General features: G+C 38.3%; 4 non-coding genes across 4 annotated transcripts; all 4 read right to left on the bottom strand.

Annotated features, from left to right (window-relative positions):
- Positions 1-8,937: 8,937 nt before the first annotated feature.
- LOC134313095 (U1 spliceosomal RNA) lies at positions 8,938-9,101 on the bottom strand. Its single transcript, XR_010011993.1, has one exon. It is a non-coding gene; the product is annotated as a U1 spliceosomal RNA (small nuclear RNA).
- A 1,145-nt stretch (positions 9,102-10,246) lies between these two features.
- Positions 10,247-10,437, bottom strand: LOC134313233 (U2 spliceosomal RNA). The gene has a single exon (XR_010012123.1). It is a non-coding gene; the product is annotated as a U2 spliceosomal RNA (small nuclear RNA).
- A 6,109-nt stretch (positions 10,438-16,546) lies between these two features.
- Positions 16,547-16,710, bottom strand: LOC134313093 (U1 spliceosomal RNA). The gene has a single exon (XR_010011991.1). It is a non-coding gene; the product is annotated as a U1 spliceosomal RNA (small nuclear RNA).
- Positions 16,711-17,815: 1,105 nt separating this feature from the next.
- On the bottom strand, positions 17,816-18,006 carry LOC134313232 (U2 spliceosomal RNA). Its single transcript, XR_010012122.1, has one exon. It is a non-coding gene; the product is annotated as a U2 spliceosomal RNA (small nuclear RNA).
- Positions 18,007-21,436: the final 3,430 nt, after the last annotated feature.

Here is a 21,436-nt window from a genome sequence, read left to right as displayed (position 1 = left end):
GAGAAATTAGAAAATGTGGGAGAAAAAGGAATTTTAGAGAAATAGAGAACTGGTAATAAAGGGAAAGAAAGAGGATTTAACATGAGTAAAGGAGAGTAAATGAGTGTAAGGAAGAAGCATGCGTTAAGGAAAACATGGATTAGTCGATTTTGAAGCATTAAATGTTTTTTAGGAATGTGTGTGAGAGCTCTAAGTGTTTGTGTGTGCGTAAGGAGGGGCCTCTAGGCCTCTATGTGTGTGCGTTTGTGTGTGTGTGAACCCCCTTGTGTGAGGAGAAGAAGGAGGGGTGATGTGTGTGTGGCGCCTGTCTGTATGTAATTATTGCATATGCATAAAGGTGAAAAGTTATTTTGTCTTTTAATATTAAAAACACATGAGCCCTTGAAGAAGATTTAATTTATTAATTAATAAGTAATTTTAATGAGATTCTTCAAGAGGACAGTTAATGCTAATTAGTTAATAATAAGTAATGAGCTTTCTTTGGGAGATTAAATAGTTGAATAACTCATGAGCCTCAGAAGTAAGAGGACATTGTGTAGTTAAAATACATAAACTCCCAAAGAGAGACATAGTGTTTTTAAGAATGGAGAGATATTATTAGAGTGGAAACTAGATGTTTTACTGATGAAGTATAGTGTGAAATTATGGTTTAGTGCTTAAATGTGGACAACATTAATTGCCGATGAGGTGTTGTTCGGTAGAGGTGTATAAGTCTTGTTGAATTACTTATTGTAATTATTATGTGTTATAAGAACTTATGAATTCCTGTCTTTCTTATCCTGTGTGTGGGTGAGAAGAATAGAATGCATGTAATTCAGATTTGCAGAGATCCAAGGACGTAAAAATTAATTAAAAGGAGTTTAAGGTGAAGACAATATAAAGGAGTTTAATGTAAACAGAAATAAGAAATATGTAAGGATTTAAGGACTGAAAAGTAGTCAGAGGAACTGAAGGAACTGAACTAAGTGGCCCATGTACATTGATATATGTGTATGTGTGTAGTTGAAGTGCCTAGCCTTTGTAGGTGTAATGTTTAGCCTGACTGCAAATGCTTGCATGTGTGTAGAAGTTTAACAAAGTGAAGGGAAAAAGCCTAAGCAAAGCAGTGAGTGCTGTTTGGTAGGAATTTGTATAAAAGTTGTATGCAAAGTCATCTGAAAATAGAGAGTTAGTGAATTATAGTATGAGAGCATGAATTGCAGTACAGAGTGCTGAGTGTTGTGTTGATGCAGATGCATAAGAACAGTGTGTGAGGAAAAGTTTAGCATGAATAGAGGACTTGTGGAAAGCAGGACATAAATGATAAGTCAATATTCTTTGAAGAAGTGAAGAATTAAAGAAGTAGTTTAGATGTATAGAAATGGTTGGAGAGGTTTGTGGTTTGAGAAGGATTGTGAAGGAAAGAAGTAGTGGAAAAGAAGCAGAGAAAGTAGGGACCAGTAGAGTGGAATTTGACTTTGTCGAATAGAAAGAGGAGATTTAAGAAGTTGAGAAAGTATTAGTAAGTGTATTTGAGGGATTTTGAAGGTGAAGCTGATGTTAGAGAGCAGTGATGGTGTTGTATAAGTACTAATATAGATGTTATGTAGTTTGTCTGTTTATCTAAGAAGTTAGATAAGTGCAGTAAACCTTGTGGCAATTCTATGCATGATCATAGATGAGTGATGGATGAGTGCAATTTAAAGATTGAGGGAATAGTGAGAAGAAAATAACTTGGTAGGAGAGAAGCAGATAAAGGGGGGTGACCGGAGACCCAGGTCATAAGTTTCACAGACGCACAGCAACCCAGAGGGGGGTTGAGGCCATAAACTGCAGGGCCTGCACAAGAAGAGAGAGAGGAGAGGTTTTCACATACTCTGCTCCTAAATGGAAGATGCCAATATCATCGAAGGAGACTGAAATCTCAAATGAGGACAACAACAGAGAAGACAAACATCTGGAAGGATGATGACTGCATCCAAATGACAAGCAAGAGTGAGGATGAAGCGGCAAGAAGTAAAAAGGACTAAAGTCTTGGTCATTCATGGATCAGAGAAGACTAATGGCTCAGCTGTCAAGCATGAATTAAGGAGGCTGTTTCAGCTGTTGCTAGAGAAGTCTGTCTAAAGTGTCAAAGAAAAGAACGGGACAAAGAAAACATGGAGAAGTGAAGATGATGTGGATGGAGAAGAGATGATGATGTGGATGGAGTAAACAAATAAGAAGAGGAGTCTGATATTTGATCTACAGTGTACTAGCTGAGGCTGATGGACACTTATGCAGTACCAAAGATGATGTGAAAACGATGAATGCCAGATCTTGCAGATGTGTGAAATGGCTGTTGTTGCATTCTGATGTTTGAGTGAAGCAGTGTTCAAGAGACATGTGAGGTGCTGAGGTACAGAATGCCAAAGTAATGACATCATCAGACAAGAGGAAGTGGAAGCTGATGTGAGACTGGATGGTGACGTAATGCAGTGCAATCTCAAGCCCGTGTGGAACAGTAGTATGCTTTACTAGCATTCACCTGTAGATCTGGGTTCTATAATAAAAAGTGAGGGATTTGGTAACAACATCATATAGAGGGTTTGGATGTATTTTACAGTAGGGTATTAGAAAAACAGAGACTGTGTAGAAAAAGTTTTGGTTGCAAAAGTAAATTAGATAGGGCTGTAGGAGCTTGTGTTTTAGTGAGAATAGGGGTGCATGTACCATAGTGATGTAGGGTTAATGAAATTTGTAGGGAAATGTAACAATAATATATCAGAGATAGTATAGGTATGGAGGATAGGAAAAGTATTAAAATATTTAGTACAAGCTACTATCGAATAGTCTAGCAGACACTAGAAGTTGTACAGTAACTGATTGGGGATCAGTGAGGTTTAGTTAGGCATGAGGGAAAATGTATGTGTATGAAATTGCCACAAGGATACTGTGAGTTTAGTTACTAATAAGATAAGTGTAGTATGTTCAAATAATTCATATGAAGTGATATAAAAGTGGAAGTTTTTTGTATCCTAATTATATTGAGATTTTGCAGACTAGAGAAAATATAAGTAGGCATTTATTGCTGTTCTGTAGATTATGATAAAGATACATGAGGAGTTTAATACAGAGAAGTGTCATGTGGTGGAAAGAACAGATGCTCACAGAGAGTAGAGAGGGGTTTATTATTGTGATAGTAATAAACACTAGCGAAGCATGAATGCTAGGTATGCAGAATAGGTTGATAGTACTTTGCGATGTGGAACTGTTTGAATGAAATTGTAATTCAAGATAGCAAAAGCGGATCAAAGCACTGGTGATGATAAGCGTGAGGGATTGGCTGACTAGGAGCAGGAGACGGTCATGTGAGAGTCTGTTGGATTGTGGGAAATGGAGTCTGTATTATTAGAAGCAGGATGTGCGTTAGTATGAGTGACCAAAAGTTGGAGTAAAAATCTGAATGAATAAATATATAAGTCAGGGGTGTATAGGACTGATGGAAGCTGATATGGCAGAGCTGTTGTTATTTTAAGTATGGCAGAGTGTAATAAATAATGGATTGGTGATTTTGTGTTGGGAAAAGTGCCACTTAGAAGACTAGTGCATGACAATTAGACAATTTGAGGGGTATCTAGCATGCGATGATGAAATAGAATACATTAGATGTGTAGAAAATGTTAGATGTAATGTGTATGCAACTTCTGCTCTGATCAGTCTGAACTGTTTGAAGTAGAATTGTATATAGCAGGAAGGGTTAATGCAGTATGAGAGATAAATAATGAATTGCATATGTTGTTGACTGGATTGTCTTTAGTGTCAACAGGTGATAGAAGAACTGAGTATGACTTATAGTGGACGCGTCTGAGTTTACAATACATAAGTGTTGAGAATTAATTTGGCAGAAAGGATGGTTACGCCTGATGATATTGGGAGAGTTTTGATTTTGAATGATTGTTGTGGAAAAGATATCTATGTAACTGAAATAGCAGTGAAGTTGCTGTTAGACAAGGTCTGTTAGTGGATAATGAATAATTTGAAACAACCTAATGAGCAAAAAAGTAGGACAAATCTGAAGCAAGCGTTGCTTTATGAAAATAGGGTGTGGACCCAAAAAGGGGAGTTTCAATTTGCATCTGTTGTTTATGCAAAAGATACTGGTTGGTGTTCTTTCTTTCCTTCTAGTATGAAAGGGGGGAGACCACTTTCTGGGTGATTGATTATTCAAGGACCCTGATGTGCTGAAGGGGTTCATACAGCTCACACGAGGACAATAAGAATGGACTGAAAGACTCAGAACAAGGACTCTGTGATGAATGTCAAGATTCAATACATCATCAAGACTACATGGAGTCACATGGAGAGTCAATGCTGCTGAGGAGCTGCAGTGTGATACATTCTTATGTCTTTCTTATGTTATACTATGCAAATAGATGTGTGAGTTATAATTGTAGTCTGGTATTATGAGTGATATTCTTGTTAAGATATGATAGATATTCTTACTATATGAGTACTTAATATGATATTATGTTGTTTTGGGGGGTATTAGTCTTTAATGAAGAATGTTCAGTTATGAGGTAAGTACATTGGGGACCTCAGAGTTTTTTGTTTGTTTCTCGATGGTTAGGGACAGATTGATTGATAGGTAGGAACAAGGTCCAATAGATCAATTCGAAGGGTCGACCTGTTGGTCTTTCGACATTATTAATTTTCTTTTCTGAGGTTTTTAAATGTATTTGCTAAAATCATAATCTTATCAAATATAATAGTTCCACTTTTAGTTTGGGGTAAAGTTGGATGTGATCCTTTCAAATATAATAGTTCCTCCTTTAGATTCTGGGGAAAATTGGACTGGAGTACAATATGTGGCCGCCTGGGCAGAGGGGTCGCGAGTGAGTTTTTTCCTGTCTAGATTGACTGATTGATTGATGGACATTTCGGAAGGACGATACCGCCTGGTTTTTCGCTCCCGCATTCCATAAAAGTTGCTAAGTGCTAAATTTAAGTTGAGACACATATAGGTGGGAGGAACAGGTATTATGTTATGTCTATAACCATTATTAATTATGTTATTCTCTTGAGTTTTGAGACTGATTAGCCTCAAAGGGGGGAATGAGGTGTATTTTATATACAAGATATTACTTCATATGTGTATTTTATTCATATGTGCACTGTTAGGGAACACAATTCTGTAGAAGGCATTCAGAGGGGGTCAGTGTGCCCCTCAGAGACACATTCCTATGGACGGACATATGGAATGTATTTATGTGAGGCTCTGTCCCGAGGAAACACTCTTAAATGTATGGAAAGCTGTAAGGTTCCCAATGATAGGATGGGGAGGCCTGTCCAGCATAAGACGGAGGTTGGTGCTAAGGGTTAGAATGGGGTTTTAGTTCAATGTATATATTCTACCAGGGGAGGGCTTAGCTCTCTCTCAGTATTTGAGAGATCAAAGGGGAAACAGATGTGCTGTATGTAAATCGCTGGTATTTAAACCTGAGGTTGGCGTAAAGAAGGCAGAGAAGGAATCGGCTGCCTTCCTCCGGGCATAATCGTGAAATGTCTGTACTGACACTACTCATTTCTTTGAATAAACCTCTTAATTAAACATGAGTTAGTGTCAACGGAGTTGTCATTCCTCATTAGTGCTTCACCACGACAAAAGACACCACAGTTCCAAGAAGAAAACCACTGCTGAGCAAAAAGAACATTAAAGCTCGTTTCAATTTTTCCAAAACACATCTTTATGATCCCCAAGACTTTTGGGAAAACATTCTGTGGACCGATGAGACAAAAGTTGAACTCTTTGGAAGGTGTGTGTCCCATTACATCTGGCGTAAAAGTAACACTGCATTTCAGAAAAAGAACATTATACCAACAGTAAAATATGGTGGTGGTAGTGTGATGGTCTGGGGCTGTTTTGCTGCGTCAGGACCTGGAAGACTTGCTGTGATAAATGGAACTATGAATTCTGCTGTCTACCAAAAGATCCTGAAGGAGAATGTCCGACCATCTGTTCGTGACATCAAGCTGAAACGAACTTGGGTTCTGCAGCAGGACAATGATCCAAAACACACCAGCAAGTCCACCTCTGAATGGCTGAAGAAAAACAAAATGAAGACTTGAGTGGCCTAGTCAAAGTCCTGACCTGAATCCTATTGAGATGCTGTGGTATGACCTTAAAAAGGCCGTTCATGCTCGAAAACCCTCTAATGTAACTGAATTATAACAATTCTGCAAAGATGAGTGGGCCAAAATTCCTCCAGAACGCTGTAAAAGACTCATTGCAAGTTATCGCAAACACTTGGTTGCAGTTGTTGCTGCTAAGGTTGGCCCAACCAGTTATTAGGTTTAGAGGGCAATCACTTTTTCACACAGGGCCATGTAGGTTTGGATTTTTTTTCTCCCTTAATAATAAACACCTTCATTTACAAATTGCATTTTGTGTTTACTTCTGTCATCTTTGACTACTATTTGAATTGGTTTGATGTTCCGAAACACTTAAGTGTGACAAACATGCAAAAAAACAGAAAATCAGGAAGGGGGCAAACACTTTTTCACACCACTGTATATACAGTGCATCACAAAAGTGAGTACACCCCTCACATTTCTGCAAATATTTCATTATATCTTTTCATGGGACAACACTATAGACATGAAACTTGGATATAACTTAGAGTAGTCAGTGTACAACTTGTATAGCAGTGTAGATTTACTGTCTTCTGAAAATAACTCAACACACAGCCATTAATATCTAAATAGCTGGCAACATAAGTGAGTACACCCCACAGTGAACATGTCCAAAATGTGCCCAAATGTGTCGTTGTCCCTCCCTGGTGTCATGTGTCAAGGTCCCAAGTGTAAATGGGGAGCAGAGCTGTTAAATTTGGTGTTTTGGGTACAATTCTCTCATACTGGCCACTGGATATTCAACATGGCACCTCATGGCAAAGAACTCTCTGAGGATGTGAGAAATAGAATGGTTGCTCTCCACAAAGATGGCCTGGGCTATAAGAAGATTGCTAACACCCTGAAACTGAGCTACAGCATGGTGGCCAAGGTCATACAGCGGTTTTCCAGGACAGGTTCCACTCGGAACAGGCTTTGCCAGGGTCGACCAAAGAAGTTGAGTCCACGTGTTCGGCGTCATATCCAGAGGTTGGCTTTAAAAAAGAGACACATGAGTGCTGCCAGCATTGCTGCAGAGGTTGAAGACGTGAGAGGTCAGCCTGTCAGTGCTCAGACCATACGCCGCACACTGCATCAACTCGGTCTGCATGATCGTCATCCCAGAAGGAAGCTGACGCACAAGAAAGACAGCAAACAGTTTGCTGAAGACAAGCAGTCCAAGAACATGGATTACTGGAATGCCCTGTGGTCTGACGAGACCAAGATAAACTTGTTTGGCTCAGATGGTGTCCAGCATGTGTGGCGGCGCCCTGGTGAGAAGTACCAAGACAACTGTATCTTGCCTACAGTCAAGCATGGTGGTGGTAGCATCATGGTCTTGGGCTGCATGAGTGTTGCTGGCACTGGGGAGCTGCAGTTCATTGAGGAAAACATGAATTCCAACATGTACTGTGACATTCTGAAACAGAGCATGATCCCCTCCCTTCGAAAACTGAACCAAATTGAGCACCTGTGGCTCATCCTCAAGTGGAAGGTGGAGGAGTTCAAGGTGTCTAACATCCACCAGCTCCGTGATGTCATCATGGAGGAGTGGAAGAGGATTCCAGTAGCAACCTGTGCAGCTCTGGTGAATTCCATGCCCAGGAGGGTTTAAGGCAGTGCTGGATAATAATGGTGGTCACACAAAATATTGACACATTTGGGCACAATTTGGACATGTTCACTGTGGGGTGTACTCACTTATGTTGCCAGCCATTTAGATATTAATGGCTGTGTGTTGAGTTATTTTCAGAAGACAGTAAATCTACACTGCTATACAGGCTGTACACTGACTACTCTAAGTTATATCCAAGTTTTATTTCTATAGTGTTGTCCCATGAAAAGATATAATAAAATATTTGCAGAAATGTGAGGGGTGTACTCACTTTTGTGATACACTGTATATACAATTTTATGAATTAATATTAGTATTTAATACCACTTGCATGGTATTAAAAAAACACAAATGACTGGAGAGCATTAAGTGGCTCGAAAGAAACGAAAACTAGACAGATTTCAGGCAAAAAAAAAAATAATTTCACCGAGTTCAGAGAAAGGTGTACGTTTGATTACAAGAAGTATGATAATCTCCCCATCTGGATTATAAACTGGTAAGTAAAGTTGCAAAAATCTGATTATAAAACGGATAGTTTCGGTCCTAAAATCTGATTGGCTGAGCCGTGTTCGAAGCCGTTGTAAAATCCCCAATAAACGCACACCTAGGACCACCTCACATCATTCCATATTAATACGCCACTGAATAGAAAAAGTTAATGTTATTTTCGCCTTCATGTTGCCTAGCAACACTGTTAATCAAACTACCTGGCGTCGCGGAAGAATGCTTTTTGTAAGTTTATACACAATGAATACATTTATGAATTAAACGTTGTATTTATTGTATTTTATGTTGACCGCCGTTTTATAAAAGCAATAAGCCATAAGAGACCGTGCGTTACTGCTATGATTTTAGCACGGGGAAAGAAGTTTTAGGCACTCCGCTTCGAGTCGTGCCAAAAACGTCATCCCCGTGCTAAAATCACAGTAACGTACGGTCTCTCGTGGCTTATTGCTTTAGTTTACACAGCACTGTCAAACAATTAAATTAAAATTAAGTAAATGTTAGTAATCAGGTAGGTCTATTACATTTTCATTTGTTATTACATTAGTCTTTGTCCCAAGAATGCACACATATTACTCTATCTGAAACCACACAAGTAAGGATCGGACACTGATTTATACTACGCAAGTTTAAATAGAGGTCAAACTAAGAATGACAGTACTCGATTATCTATCATTAACCATCTAGATCAGGGGAGAGCGCGAACGCAGTCCCCCACTACCAGAAATTTTGCAGTCGAGATTCCCACATTTGGGGAATTCGCAGGGGTCAGCACAGCCGGAGTGCAATGGCTGAGCCTCACCCTGGGTGAACCACCTTCTTGATCATGGTATCTCCCCTGCCAGGTAAGTATGAATTCTACACGCACCGCGGAGCAGAGGCACCACAACACACAGCGTTCACACTCATGGTGACAGACACACACAGACACACAGACACACACAGACACACAGACACACACACACACACACACACACACACACACACACACACACACACACACACACACACACACACACGCTACATTACTGCATCACATGAACACTGACTGCATTTCTTGTACAAAACTCTGCTGTTACCTTTATCTAATCAAAACTACACCATTCTGAACCACCTCCCATCATGCACTGCTTCCGTATATTTAACGAGAGTGCTGATGGTTTCAGTTTGATTTGTTCTCTTGTGCAATAAATATACAGACGTGCAACCAGCGGCAAAAACACATCAGTAATTTCAGGCAGTATAACGGAAAGCTTTTACATTTCTCGGTTTAAATCAGATCATTTAAACACAATTAAAACGTATAAACTTAGGGAATCTGGCTCCAGCATCGGAGCAGACTTCAAAATAAAAGTCCAATTAAACGCACGCATTATAACAGACGAAACTAAGTTCTCTATGATGTTCCACCACAGGTAAAGGAATCTAAGTAATTTTAAAATGACAAACGGATTAAAGTCCAAGTATAGCGCCGAGTCCCTACTAGAATTAGGGACTACATAAGAATTATGACAAAGTAAGACATTAATGAGAAAAATACTGGTGTGACGGATAGTGGTAAAACAAGCAGTCCAACACACGAGTCCCAGTACATGAATTTTCAGCATTCTTGAAATAGAGTTAGCATTTTTGTACGAGTTTCACTTACATAAGAGTCCCAGGTTGCATTTCTTGATGCAGAATAATCAGATTGGATGCAAATGGACTTGCATTTGACTAAATGTCCAACCTTATTGTTATTAAATACAAATACAAAACTATCTGAATATTTACCCTACATGTTTCACTTTATTATGTGCATTAGTGTTGACCTTATTTATCATTTATTAACTTTAGTGGTCCGTTTGATGTACGGACCTTTTACTTTGAAAGCAGTGATACATATCCGTGATGTTTTAATAAAAACCAGCAGACAATAACAAGCAAAGCCCGTGAAAATTAGTGTAATGTTAAACATTTACAGTTTCTCCGTCTATGTTCTTTCATTAAACCATTTTAGAGGGGTGCACCGTTCCCGGAGACACTGCAATACCGGGTCGATGCGTGGAGTGGACGGAGCAAGCCCCTATTCCATCTCCCTGATCCAAAAATCAATTTAATATATGGTCCCCGGGTAGGGGACGTATCAGATATTAAACTGATAAGAACAGATACTACACTTGATCTTAGCCAAAAGGCCGAGAAGCGATACCGGAACAGAGGGGAAACAAGGAGAGTCATTCAGCAGTACACAACACACGAGGACGACAACTACCGTTTTTAGCTTCCAACACCTACTGTGTATCCAACACACGAATATTAATCAATAATAAACGTTTTATATCAAATCATTCCATTAAAAACTAACTCGTCGTTTAGCAACAATAGACTCAAGAGGAAGATTAGCAAGAGCGATGACCTCATGAACTGACCAGTCAGAAACGCGGACACACTTTTCCCCCTACTACAAACCTTTATCCTACTAAAATATTCATCTAAACTAGAATTTAGAAAGAAAATGGACTTAAGTTATTATTCAAAAAAGTAAAACAGACAAGGCAACCGTGATCGGTTTAAACAAAATAAGTTATTTTGCTTTAAACAATTTTGCCCCTCTGTGGTAAAAGCTGGTATCACATCTCAGAATAATATAAGAACACATTGAACAATATTTTTGAAAGAATAAACGGAGCAAACAATTAATTAGGTTTAGAAAAGGTTTTAACTGCACCCAACAGTTCTATTAAAGTATAAACATAATACATAGTGTTTCATTACACCAAGTATTAACCTTTCAAATTACATGATCCCTAAAACATTTAAATTTTAAAAATGAAAATACCAAAACTAACTCAATTGCTATGTGTGAACTAAATAACTCAATCCGAGCGGCTCGGCAAACACTCAGCGACTGAGGAGAGATACAGCGGTGTTCAAAAAAAAAATAGCAGTCCAACATCATTAACCTGATAAATCACCGTTTTAATTTACTGGAAAGTGTAGTAGAGTAATGAAAACAAAACAAACCCAACAATTAGGACATGCATGCCACTCATTCTGAGTAATCTAAGCATTGAGCAGTGAGGAGTTCAACTGGTAAAATCATTCATTCTGCAGAAGAACGTGTGTCAATTTTGGCCTTTATTTAAGGTAGGAGGGTGGCAAATGTTGCACAGGTTGGTCAAAGCACGTTTCCTTTTGAAATACTGGGTAAAATGGGTTGTTCCAGACATTGTTCTGATGAACAGCGTACTTTGTATGTTTTTCCATCTACAATCAACGTTTTAATCAGAGAAGTGCAGCAAATTATTGGCTGCTCAGCTAAAATGACCTCAAATGCCTTGAAGTGACAACCAAAACCTGAAAGATGCAGAAGGAAGCGTGGAACTACTGTTCGAATGGATTGAAGAATAGCCAAAATGGCAAAGGTTCAGCCAGTGATCACCTCCAAAAAGATCAAAGAACATCTGAAGTTCCCAGTAAGTACAGAAGATGATTAAGTGAAGCCAATTTACCAGCAAGAACTCCTTGCAAAGTCCCGTTGTTAAGAAAAAGACGTGTCCTGAATGGGTTCAAATACGCCAAGGAACACATTGACTGGAGAAATGGCTCAACATTTTGTGGACTGGTGGAAGCAACATTGTTCTTTTTGGGTCTAGTGGCCTTAGACAGTATGTCAGACGACCCCCAAGCACTGAATTCAAGCCAAAGTACACTGTGTAAGGCATGGTGGTTTCAACATGACAATGACCCAAAACATCTTGGTTACAGACAAACAAGCCAGCCCAATCCCCTGACTTCAATCCCATAGAGAGCTTGTGTTCTGATATCTGAAACATGTTCTTTTTTTTTTAATGCAAAACCCAAAATTGCAGAAGAACTGTGGAATGTCGTCTAATCATCCTGGACTGGAATACCTGTTCAGAGGTGCCAGAAGTTGGTCGACTCCATGCAACAACAATTTGCAATGCAGAAACAATTGTTATGCCATTAAATATTAGTTCAGTAATTTAAAGTAAAGTGAAACCTCAAACATCTTTTTCAGTTTATAGATAAATTTTTTAAGTATTTAAAGAAAAATGCTGGCACTGCTATTTTTTTGAACAGCCTAATATTCATTTTTCTTAACTTTCTGTAAAGGATTAACACAAACTGGCTAAATGTTGTTAATGTTTTGATTTAAAATTGAAAATTTAGTATTTTCAGTGCACTTGCATTTATGGAAATAAAAGTTATTACAATGATTTTGCGCTTTATTCACTTTTTAAAAAAATCACTGCTATTTTTTTGAACACTACTGTATCTACTATATCTAGTTTCTATCAGAATACATCGGCACACAAATTTTACAATTTGTGAACTTATCGTCCACGCCAAACCATAATACCAACACTGAATTACAAACAAATATTTATTAACCTCCAACTCGCTACAGAACAGAACAATCCCTGCTGGTCACGTCGGATTCATTTATTTTTCTCTTTGATTTTTTTATGCACAAACAACTTTGATTACTCGCTACTTGTTGACGTGCATTTTTGGATGTGGTATCATTAAACTTAACTTCACTTCTCACGTTTGTTTTTGTGACAAAACGTAGTTTGGGAAACCAGAGAAGCTCGCCTGCGATTCCAGTTGGTGATGGATTGTGTAGTGTGTAACCCCCTATCGCCGATCAGTCGTGTAGTGTGAAATACACACCGACTTGAGACTCCCGATTACAAGAGATCCAGTTGTGTAGTGTGAACTGTGCAGCAACCTGACCACTTGCAAAGTCGTGTAGTGTGAACTTGGCATTAGTGTGAAACTAGCTCGGTTGTCCATATAGGCAATTAAAAAAAAGTTTAAGAATAAATCAATAAAAAGTATCTACATAGTTAAATCAATAATTACATAGTTAAATTAGTGTTTAGAACATGGGGTTACAGTTAAGGTTAGTGACAATGGTTTTCCTAACCCTAGAGCTGTTCTGAATTACACTGCTCAAAAAAGAGGGAACACTTAATCATCACAGTATAACACAAAGTCAGTTAAACTTCAGGGATTTCAATCTGCCCAGTTAGGAAGCATAAGCAATTGTGAATCAAGTTCACCGGCTTTGGTGCAAATTAAAGTGACAACAGGTGAACTCGAGAGGCGAGAGGCAACAGCAAGACAGGCCCCTAAAAGGGAACGGTTTTGTAGGTGGTGGCCACAGACAAATACTCTCTGCTTATCCTTCCTGGTTGATTCTTCTCTAGTTTTGCGTTTTGCTAGTGTCCTTGTCACTACTGGTAGCATGAGGCTGTACTGGTAGCATGAGGCTGTACCTGCAGCCCTTTTAAGTTGCACAGGTAGTCCAGCTCCTCCAGGATCGCACATCCACACATGCCGTCACAAGAAAGTTGGCTGTGTCTCCCAAGAGCATGGAGGAAATGCCAGGACACAGGCCATTACACGAGGAGCACAGGGCTGTAGAAGGGCATCAACCCAGCAGCAGGACCGGTATCTGCTCCTTTGTGCAAGGAGGAACAGGAGGAACACTACCAGAGCCCTACAAAGTGACCGCCAGTGGGCTACTGGTGTGCATGTTTCTGAACAAACTGTCAAAAACAGACTCCATGAGGGTGGCACAAGAGTCTGATGTCCTCTAAAGGCACCTGTACTCACAGCCCAGCACCATGCAGCTTGATGATGATGCTTCCTTGATTTAAAAATAGTGGCACTACTGTTTAACTTATTGTTTAACACAATGAGCTCAATCATAATACATACAGCCAAAACGGGTGATCATGTTCATAAATAAATACGACCACCTATTAAAAAAAGAAACACACACAAAAAGCCGACGCGGTGTAATAAACACGTTGCGACTAATGTGAAGAGTGTAAATCGATATAAAGTGTTTAACTCACTCAAGATTGTAACACGTGAAGCAATGCAATTAGGCCTACCTGCATGTTTTTGTAGTTCTGGTCTCTACACAGTTCCAACTGATTTGCTGCTATTATTCCAACACAACAACATTCAAAAGTTTTTTATATTTTACTGAAGACAGAAAGTTTTAAAATACTCTAAACTATACAAACTTTCCCCTTCAATCACACAGGCGTCTTTCCAATGAGTAGCATGAAGCTCTGATTAGCTGGCAGGTGAGAGGCAAGGTCATGTGACCACACTGGTTTCAGTCGTATCTTACCAACAGACACCACTTCATCTCCTTTGGTGCACACACATCATCCACAGCTACTGTAGCACAAGGGGTGCCTCAGGGTTCTGTCCTTGGTCCCCTCCTGTTTATCTTATATAGCTCTCCTCTTGGCCAGATTATTCAAGATCATGGGCTTAATTTCCACTGCTATGCTGATGACATTTAGATTTATTATTAGTATAGCTCCATCTATAACACCTGGAATTCTCTTCCACCATCACTTCGTGACTTCCTCTCTTTCTTCTTTTAAAACTCAACTAAAAACTTTTCTGTGCACTTCCCATTACTCTGCTTAGAGGTTTTTTTCCTTTCCTTTTGTTTTTGTTTATTTGTTATTGTTTTTGTAAAGCGTCCTTGACATTGTAAATTATTATTATTATAATCATCATCACACTGATGAGCAACTAAAATACAAGCTGCTTTATCTGTGTATAAGCCTTTAGCATTCAAAATATTTTATAAGCATAATTTTGTACAATGTTTTGATTTTAAACATTTTTCAACAAAAGTTCCTTCAAGTTGCTTTTTAAAAGTGTTTATCTAGTATTTAAATGATGATAAACATGGTTAAGTAACATATATAATACTGACACTTCAAGCATGAAATTGTCATTTTAATAGTGCACAAGTATACATTCCTTAAGATAATTTGCTCTGGCTTACAGGGAAGATGTTTTTTGAAACCCCAGAGCTATACTCACCTTTTTCCTGCTGAAAAGCCTGTTACTGTCTTGCTCTTTAATGGTGAAATGAGCAGGGGGCAGAGATCAGAGAGCCAGGATAGGTGAGAGAGTCAGGGTGGGGGAAGAGGGCAGTGAATTGACAGAGAGGTGCTAATGATTGACCTTTGTCTGTTTAAAACTGCAATCTCAGGTCGTTGGTAATCTGGCCAGGAGAAAGAGAGACTCTCTCACCTTGTAGTTGGTAATCTGTTCGAGACCATTCCAAACTGAAGTTGGGTCGCTAGCGACAATAAGGCTGTTTAGCTTTGCTATTTCTTATTAGCTGCTTAAATCCATGTGTCCAGCTTGTAATTGGCCTCCTTGTAGAGAACTTTTGAATGTTGCCCCCTTTTCTCTCTGAAGCTGTCCAACTTTAACTACAAACCATGCTTTATCGTGGCTGTATTTCACCCATGCTGTAGTTGAAATGAAACCATCCTCGCAAAAACTGATGTACAACAAATACAATAAAAGGAACCTCTTAGAGTCCGTCCAGTCAAGAACGCAGGATATTCTTGAGCTGAAAATGAAACAACGGCAAGCTGTTTTACAATTTGTAAAAAGGCTGTACAAAACAGTGGTAACACAACAAATTTATAAAAGCATATGAAAAATCATGCGAAAGAAAACACAGAGCTACAGAAACGGAGAGAGTGCAACTGATAATTTGTTACTTTAGTCGACTCAAAAAGTATAAATTACGCTAAGACCTTGATATAATACATTTATACAATTGAAACATGTTATTTAAATGAATACATTTACTGGAATTGAACCAAAATGCTGCATATAATATGGCTCAGATTTGATGATGCATCTACCTTAATTATTATACCGACATCAGCAATACTGGTCCTGTATTTGCTGGGTATCGGATCGATAGCAAATTTTGCAGTATCACCCACCACTAGTACATACACTTAGGAATAAAGTGACAGGCGTTTTCATATATTTACTAATTCTGTTAGAACACTTGCATGGTATTAAACCGACGAATAGAAGGCATTCAAGCAAGTACGAAGCTAAATATTTTTTTCCACCGAGTTCAGAGGGAAGTGTGTATGTTTAATTTAGTGAAGTATAATCATATTCATCAGGATTATAACTGGTGAGCGAGATTGGCAAAATCATAGATTACACAACACTGTCAATGATGGATCAATTACTACAAAATGTAACAGACCTACCTGATTACTAACAAATAGTCTTTCATTTAATTTGATCATTACAAGAATCTGTGACCCATGAAAGCACAATGAAAACTCTATCTGGTCACCAGCAAGAACATATTGGACACATGAGACTACGTTCCCCTGCTCTAGAACACTTCAATGCAAATCGGATCTCTCCCCCATCCATCATCCATATAATGAATACACTTAATTATCTTTCATTAACCATCTAGATCAGGGGAGAGCGCGAACGCAGTCCCCCACTACCAGAAATTTTGCAGTCGAGATTCCCACATTTGGGGAATTCGCAGGGGTCAGCACAGCCGGAGTGCAATGGCTGAGCCTCACCCTGGGTGAACCACCTTCTTGATCATGGTATCTCCCCTGCCAGGTAAGTATGAATTCTACACGCACCGCGGAGCAGAGGCACCACAACACACAGCGTTCACACTCATGGTGACACAGACACACACAGACACACACACACACACACACACACACACACACACACACACACACACACACACTACATTACTGCATCACATGAACACTGACTGCATTTCTTGTACAAAACTCTGCTGTTACCTTTATCTAATCAAAACTACACCATTCTGAACCACCTCCCATCATGCACTGCTTCCGTATATTTAACGAGAGTGCTGATGGTTTCAGTTTGATTTGTTCTCTTGTGCAATAAATATACAGACGTGCAACCAGCGGCAAAAACACATCAGTAATTTCAGGCAGTATAACGGAAAGCTTTTACATTTCTCGGTTTAAATCAGATCATTTAAACACAATTAAAACGTATAAACTTAGGGAATCTGGCTCCAGCATCGGAGCAGACTTCAAAATAAAAGTCCAATTAAACGCACGCATTATAACAGACGAAACTAAGTTCTCTATGATGTTCCACCACAGGTAAAGGAATCTAAGTAATTTTAAAATGACAAACGGATTAAAGTCCAAGTATAGCGCCGAGTCCCTACTAGAATTAGGGACTACATAAGAATTATGACAAAGTAAGACATTAATGAGAAAAATACTGGTGTGACGGATAGTGGTAAAACAAGCAGTCCAACACACGAGTCCCAGTACATGAATTTTCAGCATTCTTGAAATAGAGTTAGCATTTTTGTACGAGTTTCACTTACATAAGAGTCCCAGGTTGCATTTCTTGATGCAGAATAATCAGATTGGATGCAAATGGACTTGCATTTGACTAAATGTCCAACCTTATTGTTATTAAATACAAATACAAAACTATCTGAATATTTACCCTACATGTTTCACTTTATTATGTGCATTAGTGTTGACCTTATTTATCATTTATTAACTTTAGTGGTCCGTTTGATGTACGGACCTTTTACTTTGAAAGCAGTGATACATATCCGTGATGTTTTAATAAAAACCAGCAGACAATAACAAGCAAAGCCCGTGAAAATTAGTGTAATGTTAAACATTTACAGTTTCTCCGTCTATGTTCTTTCATTAAACCATATTAGAGGGGTGCACCGTTCCCGGAGACACTGCAATACCGGGTCGATGCGTGGAGTGGACGGAGCAAGCCCCTATTCCATCTCCCTGATCCAAAAATCAATTTAATATATGGTCCCCGGGTAGGGGACGTATCAGATATTAAACTGATAAGAACAGATACTACACTTGATCTTAGCCAAAAGGCCGAGAAGCGATACCGGAACAGAGGGGAAACAAGGAGAGTCATTCAGCAGTACACAACACACGAGGACGACAACTACCGTTTTTAGCTTCCAACACCTACTGTGTATCCAACACACGAATATTAATCAATAATAAACGTTTTATATCAAATCATTCCATTAAAAACTAACTCGTCGTTTAGCAACAATAGACTCAAGAGGAAGATTAGCAAGAGCGATGACCTCATGAACTGACCAGTCAGAAACGCGGACACACTTTTTCCTTTCTACAAACCTTTATCCTACTAAAATATTCATCTAAACTAGAATTTAGAAAGAAAATGGACTTAAGTTATTATTCAAAAAAGTAAAACGACAAGGCAACCGTGATCGGTTTAAACAAAATAAGTTATTTTGCTTTAAACAATTTTGCCCCTCTGTGGTAAAAGCTGGTATCACATCTCAGAACAATATAAGAACACATTGAACAATACTGACAGACCTAAACAGAGCAAACAAAAAAGTTTTATTAAGTAAAAGTTTCTCCCTTATTTTAAGTTTTAAAAATGAGAATCTCCACCTAACCGTTCTATTGAAATATAAACATAAAATACAGTGTTTCATTACACCAAGTATTAACTTTTCAAATCACATGATCCTTAAAACATTTAAAAATTTCTAATGAAAATACAAAAATTAATTACTACTCATGAATAAATACTCATTAGTATTAGGGCCAATTGTTTTTAATTACCAGAATGCAAGGGCAGCATTTATTATTTAAAAAGTGACAAATACTGTAAAACATCCTTAAATATGCTGCAACTGGTCAAATTCATAGCAAATGTAAACCTTAATGAGTGTGAAATCAGCTTGGATGTCCATATAAATCATTTCTTTATTCTACATTTTAAAAAATAAACAGCACCTACATAGTCCACCTGAATCATTGCTTAGAACATGGGGATACAGTTAAGGTTAGTGACAATGGTTTTTCTAACCCTAGAGCTGTTATGAACTAGATAGTAAGCAATCCTGACCGCAATAACATCCCGAAGTGTTATGTATGGTTCCAACAGTGTTAAGAGATGGCAAACTGAACACTTCTTACACGTTTTGAAAAAACTAAGAACATGTTCTTTGGATTTAAGTATTGCGCGGTGGTATGACAATGCGTTCGGTATACCGGCTTCAATTATTCGTACGGTATAGATCTCTCATATACCACCATACCGTGGCATAGTTTATTCAGTTGATGTAGACTTCAAATATAGGCAGCATTTAGGTCCACATTTTAGTTTCAACATCAAATAAACAAGCAGAAAAGCCATGCAATTTTTAGTGCAAAATTAGCAGTAAATAAACAAAGTAAATCAAACAAATACAGCCAATACTGTAATGATTATATTTAGACTAGGGGTTTTCAATCTGTGGGGCGCGCGCCCCCCGGGGGGAGGGGGAGGTTGGGCGAGTACTTGTCTGGGGGGCGCGAGTGCCTGACCAGGGGGCGTGAGTGCCTGACCAGGGGGCGTGGCATTGCGAGATTTTTTTTTTTTTACTTCTAAAACTAAAGCAATTCATTTTTTCACCCACAGGATACATATTTCATTAGTCTAACTGACCACACACACACACACGCAGGTTTAATGTTATCCAGTTCAGTCTGAAAAAAACTTAAAAACAGGTCTAACAGTGAAGATAAACCGGTGACAAAAGCAACGGTGTGTCTTTACAAGAGACGCTCTGTTCACAGTATCGATATAAGTGATTCAGGAGTCGATTCATTTTATGCGATGCGTAAGTTTCTCTTCTCAGTTATCTCTCCGTGTTTACTGTTATTAATTAAATGTCGTGGTTTTAAATAAACACCAGCTATTATAGAACATTTTGTGTGACTCTCTTACATTAAAAAGCTTAATTAAACTGCTATTACCACAGAGCGGTAACCGAGTCAGACTCGTTCTGCCTGTGGAGCTAAAAGTTTTCTGTCAGTCAGAGCAGATGATCCTGAACTAACGAATTTAGTAATTAATAAACTTTTGCCTCCGATTGGCTCTGTAACGTTTCCTGTTCTCATCTGTGCTCATAGAATCGACTCAGATGGGATCGGGTTGAATTATCTTTTTAAAGTAAATATTTAAATCAGCAAAATTGCATCGTATGTATGATGCACAACGTTAATTATCTTATTTTAGGTTGTGAAATGCGATGGTTGACGAATGGTGATGCGATGGTTGGCGCTTTGTAGCTCAAAGTCTGGATCAATCCACTGTGCTGTTAAGCTTAACATGGAGGTGATCTTTATACATCACGCGATCGGATCTGCTGAATTTAAGAAATATCGACCGATCGCATATTTTCATTAAAAATCGGCTGATTTCGATACATAGCCGATCGATCCTTCAATCTCTAGTCACATCCCTAGTTGTAATAGTTACAAAATGACATGTACGATGCACTATACCAGAGCCGTAGATAGAGTTGCGACACTCCTTGATCTCGCTGCCACGTGGTCACGTGGTTCATGTAACCCTCCAATAGTTCCAAACAAACCTGGCGCTGTCATGTTCTCATATGGGACAGGCAGCAGTGAATGAAATATTAAACGCTAAATAATACACATTTGTACAATTTCTGGGTATTTTCAACTGCCTTTAAATTTACTGCATCTGCTTTAATGTCAATTTGGTATATAAAGTGGAAGATTGATGTTTATAATGACTTGTTAATAGGTCATTCTTGTTAACAGTACATTATATTAGCATACATTACATAATGCCATATCATTAAGTAGTAGATACAATATACAGTACAGAGATTACAGTTTTTTTGTTTAGTTTTTTTGCATAAACTAATCTCCCTTCACTTATTCATAATAATAATCATTTTGGTTAAACACTAAGCCATGTGGATGGATTCATAAGGTGTACCTGCACTGAATGAACAGATTCATAAACACACTACCGTACCAAAAACACTATAGTGCAGGTACATGAAAAAGCATTCATTCATGTCTTATTTCATGAGTGATTAATAATTTATTCCTACATGTAATACATTAATGAATTCATTATGAATATGCACTAGTTCATTTTGTCTAATGTAAGTGGTGGACAAGGTACACAAACCATGCAGTTGAGTTAAAGTAGAGATATCCAAGGTAAAATATTACTCCAGTAAAAGTAGTAGTAAAAGTAAAAATACTCTTTACCTCTAAACTAAAGTACTAAACTAAATTTACCTTCAAATGTACCTAAGTATGAAAGTAAAAGTAGCATGATTTATTATGGCTCTAATGTTTTATGATCATTTCTGTAACAAGACTCTTGATTAATCAACTCATTTTAGATAAAAAGACTGTAGTGTCATTAATTTAGCTTAACTGACTAAGCTAAATTCAGTTATACCTATTAATTAAGATAAACATGTAACATTTAGTGCTGAGCAAATGCTAAACAATAACA

Source organism: Trichomycterus rosablanca, chromosome 4, assembly GCF_030014385.1.
Source record: "Trichomycterus rosablanca isolate fTriRos1 chromosome 4, fTriRos1.hap1, whole genome shotgun sequence".
Taxonomy (NCBI): Eukaryota; Metazoa; Chordata; class Actinopteri; order Siluriformes; family Trichomycteridae; genus Trichomycterus; species Trichomycterus rosablanca.
The sequence above is the reverse complement of the archived record's forward strand: the minus strand, read 5'-3'. Positions and strand labels throughout refer to the sequence as shown.